At 43.2% G+C, this 5,091-nt stretch overlaps 1 non-coding gene across 1 annotated transcript; it reads left to right on the plus strand.

The window, feature by feature from the left end:
• The first annotated feature begins 4,206 nt into the window (after positions 1–4,206).
• On the plus strand, positions 4,207–4,313 carry LOC131244699 (small nucleolar RNA R71). Its single transcript, XR_009170476.1, has one exon. It is a non-coding gene; the product is annotated as a small nucleolar RNA R71 (small nucleolar RNA).
• Positions 4,314–5,091: the final 778 nt, after the last annotated feature.

Genomic DNA, 5,091 nt, shown 5'->3' on the forward strand with positions numbered 1-5,091 from the left:
AAAGGGAGACATTCCAATAGGGGTTTTAAATGCAGTACGGTATGCCCATAAGGCATCGGTCAATCGGATTGACCAATCCTTACGGTCAGGGTTAACCGTTTTCTCCAAAATGTGTTTAATTTCCCTATTAGAAATCTCAGCTTGCCCACTTGTCTGTGGGTGGTACGGGGTGCTCACCTTATGAGAGATACCATATTTCTTCATTAAGCTCTCGAATGATCTATTACAAAAGTGTGAGCCCCCATCACTAATGATGGCTCGAGGCGTTCCGAATCGAGAAAGAATGTTTTCTTTTAGGAATTTAATGACCGTGCGATGGTCATTCTTTCGACACGAAATCGCTTCGACCCATTTAGTGACATAATCCACGGCGAGCAAAATGTACAGATTTCCAAACGATTGGGGGAATGGTCCCATGAAATCGATGCCCCAGCAATCAAATGCTTCAATGATAAGGATGGGATTCAAAGGCATCATATTTCGACGGGACAATGCTCCCAATTTCTGGCAACGCTCACAAGCTTTGCAAAACTCATGAGTGTCCCTAAACATAGTGGGCCAGTAAAAGCCACACTGCAGAATCTTGGCCGTGGTCTTTTTAGCAGAAAAGTGACCACCACAGCCTTGATGACAGAAGGAGATGACGCTCCGATGCTCATCGTCTTGTACACATCTCCTTAGGATTTGGTCTGGCAATATTTAAATAAGTAAGGATCATCCGAAAAAGTTGCACACCTCGGTGAAGAATTTCTTCTTATCTTGCATCGTATGTCGGTATGGCACCTGTAGCAAGATAATTAGCAATATCAGCGAACCAAGGTGAATGGGAAACTCGGAACAGTTGTTCATCAGGGAACATGTCGTTGATATGAGTCGCCTCAAGGGAATCAGAGGTATTAAGGCGAGAAAGGTGATCGGCCACTACGTTCTCTACTCCCTTTTTATCTTTAATTTCCAAATCAAATTCTTGGAGTAGAAGGATCCATCGTATCAGACGGGGCTTAGAATCATTCTTAGAAAGAAGATACTTAAGTGCCGCATGATCTGTGTAGATAATGATCTTGGATCCGATCAAGTAGGACCTAAATTTGTCCAAGGCGAACACTACAGCTAAGAGTTCCTTTTCCGTAGTCGAGTAGTTCACTTGGGCAGAATTTAAGGTTCTACTTGCGTAGTGAATGACGTAGGGCCGCTTATCTTTTCTCTGGCCTAAGACCGCTCCAAGAGCATAATCAGAAGCGTCGCACATAAGCTCAAAAGGAAGGCTCCAGTCGGGTGGCTGCATGATAGGTGCAGTGGTTAACGTGCCCTTAAGCTTGGTGAAAGCTTCCTGGCATTGCTCAGTCCACTCGTACGGAGCATCCTTTTGGAGAAGAGTACATAAAGGACGAGAGAGGAGACTAAAGTCCTTTATGAATCGCCTGTAAAATCCTGCGTGTCCTAAGAAGGATCGCACGTCTCTGATGTTCTTGGGTGGAGGTAGGTTAGAGATAAGATCGATTTTTGCCTTATCTACCTCGATTCCCTTGGACGAGATGATATGCCCAAGGACAATTCCCTTCTGAACCATGAAATGGCACTTCTCCCAATTAAGTACCAAGTTCTTTTCTTCACATCTTTTCAGCACACATTTAAGACTTTCCAAGCATTTGCTGAAAGATGGACCATAAACAGAGAAGTCATCCATGAAGACCTCTAGATATTGCCCCACCATGTCAGAAAAAATACTAAGCATACATCGCTGAAAAGTGGCAGGGGCATTACATAGTCCGAATGGCATCCTTCGATAGGCAAAGGTGCCGTAGGGACATGTAAATGTGGTCTTTTCCTGGTCTTCAGGGGCTATCTCTATCTGGTTGTAGCCCGAATACCCGTCAAGGAAACTATAATAGGAATGACCAGCTAACCTTTCTAGGATCTGATCAATAAATGGTAAAGGAAAGTGGTCTTTCCTCGTGACGGTATTCAACTTTCTGTAGTCAATGCACATTCTCCAACCAGTAGTGACTCTAGTTGGCACGAGTTCATTATTAGCATTGGCTACGATGGTGATTCCGGACTTCTTAGGGACCACTTGAGTTGGACTCACCCATTGACTATCAGATATAGGGTATATAATACCCACATCCAATAGTTTAAGAACCTCGGCCTTAACCACTTCCTTCATGTTTGGATTTAGTCTACGTTGTGGTTGCCGAGCGGTTTTTGCATTATCCTCAAGGTATATGTGATGAGTACAAATCGAGGGATCGATTCCTTTGAGGTCCGCTATCGTCCATCCCAGGGCTCCTTTATGCTCAATGAGAGTAGATATAAGCATACTCTCCTGCTCTTTCTCCAGGTGGAAGAAATCACCACGGGTATGTCTCATCTTGACCTAAGTATGCATATTTCAAATCGAGGGCAAAGGTTTTAGGTCAAGCTTCGGCGCTTGAGGTTGACGGTAGAGGCACTATATCGGTTTGTGGCAATTCTTCAAATTGGGGCCTCCACCGGTTAACTTCATGGTGCAGTATCAAGCAAGGCACACGTCTCTCTAATCATGTCATCATCGAAATTATGGGAGTGGGCCAGGCACGTCTCCAGATGGTCGGAGGATAAGGTTAGAGGTGTCGTATCTTCCACGAAAGAGTCAATCATGTTAATGTCGGGAAAATCGTCATCATCCTCTAAGTTTCCGCCGTTATTGAAAAAATGTTCGACTCCAATGTCAAATTTCCAAAAGACATAGTCATGATACCATTCCCCGCAATTGATAATTGCATTTGACGTGGCAAGGAATGGGCGACCAAGAATGACGGAATCGAGTGCTCATGTTATTGATGGGTTCGGTGTCCAGGATGATAAAATCTACGGGTAGTAAAATCTATCGACTGGACTAACACATCCTCAATTATCCCTCTTGGTACACGAACAGAGCGATCGAAGTTGTAGTGTGGTTAGGGTGGGTTTTAATTCACCCAAACCTAGCTTGTATACCGAGTAGGGAATCGATTGACGCTGCTCCTAAGTCAAGAAGTGCGTGATCAATTCGATGGTCCCCGATTACACATGATATGGTTGGGCTACAGGATCCTTGTATTTCTGTGGCTGTCTTGCTTTAAGATGGCACTCACTTTTTCAAAGAATATTTTCTTTTGAATAATTTTCCGTCTTTTGGTCGTGCATAAGTCTTTCGGAATTTGGCATATGAAGGTATCTCGTTTAACGACATCAAGTAGAGGAATGTTGACTTTCACTGTTTCAACACCTCTGGAATATCCCGAGAGTTAGAGAGAGGTTTTGGTGAAACCAACCGTTGGGGGAATGGAGCAACCGGCTTCTCTAGAAGTTCGGTTCTACTTTTAGTGGGGCATCACTGGATCCATCATTGTTGTCCTCTTTTGGTTCTTGAGGCTTTTCGGGCCTAACCGGAAGAGTTTTATCAATGATCTTCCCACTCCTAAGAGTGGTGATGGATTTAGCATGCCCCATCTGATTTGAAGAGCTGGGATCATTATTCTCGTACTGCGGTTTAGGATTGGGGAGAGGTTGTGCAGGAAGCATCCCCTTTTCTATAACCGTCATATGAGAATCTATCTTTTGCATAAAATCTGTGATTCCTCGCATTGCCTGAGCCAGCTCTTGTATGGGATTTTGAACCGGTTCCTCTTGAGGTTTCACTTGATTTGGATTCTGATTGAAGAAACCTGGAGGAGTCGCCGTTTGTCCATTCCTCCAAATAAAGTTTGGATGATTTTGTAGCCAGGATTGTATGTGTTGGAGTTAGGTCCAGTAAAAGGTCTTTGATAGTTGTTTACGGCATTGGCTTGTTCATTCAACACTCCTCGAAAGGCGGGTATTGTAGGACAGTTTTCAGTTGTGTGAATGTTGCAATCACAGATGCCGCAAACAATTTCATTGACCTTATCCTTCTTTCCTTCCATGGCCTCAACTTTCCTTATGAGCGTAGTCACTTTACACTTGAGATCATCCTCTTCTTTCAAGAGATATAATCCACCTTTCTCCTTTAATTGAGTCGGCCTAAACGTGGTGTTCGCCATTGGGTAATAGTCCCATGATTGTGTTTTTCAGAGACTATCGAGGTAATCCCATACCTCGTCAACATCTTTGTTGATGAACTCTCCATTACACATTGTCTCCACCATTTGGCGCATGGAAGATGTCAGTCCATCATAGAAAAAATTTGTAATGCGCCACGTTTCAAATCCGTGTTGTGGGCATGAACTGACCAAATCTTTGAACCTTTCCCAACATTGGAAGAATGTTTCATCTTCCTTTTGGGCAAAGTTCATGATTGCTTTTCTGAGGGTAATCGTTTTATGATGTGGGAAGAATTTTTTTATGAATTCCCTCTGCATGTCGTTCCATGTGCCAATGGATCTAGGACGCAGTGAATGTAACCACGTCTTAGCTTTCTCTTTTAAGGAAAAAGGAAAGAGTTTCAGCCTAATTGTATCCTCAGATACATTAGGAAAACATAATGTAGCTATAATCTCATCGAACTCTTTCAAGTGCAAATATGGACTCTCTGATTCAAGTCCATGGAATTTGGGAAGGAGTTGGATAACTCCTGGCTTGATGTCCATTTGTCCTGTGTTTTCAGGAAAAATCATGCATGAGGGCATACTCACTCCCGCCGGTTGTAGATAATCTCGTAAAGTACGAGGCGGGGGTGCCTGTTGCACCTCATTTTCATCTTGGGTATCCTCCACCCTGGGTGGAAGTAGAGGAGGTTGGTCTTCAGCCATAACTTCAGTTAACTCAGGGGATTTTGAGCGGTGTCTAGTCTTGCGATGGATAGTCAACCCCTCGACCAATCCTCCTTCAGTCAAGAGACGTCGAGTGTTGTCACGGGCCCACTTGGGCATGAAAACACTCGCAGCCCTCAATTAAAAACCTAATCCTAAGAAAGGAAAAGAAAATCTAGAAAGAAAGAGAGAGTTGGAAAGAAATTACCAAATTGGAGTCCTGAGTTAAAACCTGCAAAATAAAACAAGAATAAGTTAGATTCTAAAATAAGAAGAACAATCCTTTAAAGTAAAGGTAGTAGTAAACTAATTTCTAAAAGAAAGTGGAAATTTCTAAAAT

This window comes from Magnolia sinica, chromosome 4 (genome assembly GCF_029962835.1).
Source record: "Magnolia sinica isolate HGM2019 chromosome 4, MsV1, whole genome shotgun sequence".
Classification (NCBI taxonomy): Eukaryota; Viridiplantae; Streptophyta; class Magnoliopsida; order Magnoliales; family Magnoliaceae; genus Magnolia; species Magnolia sinica.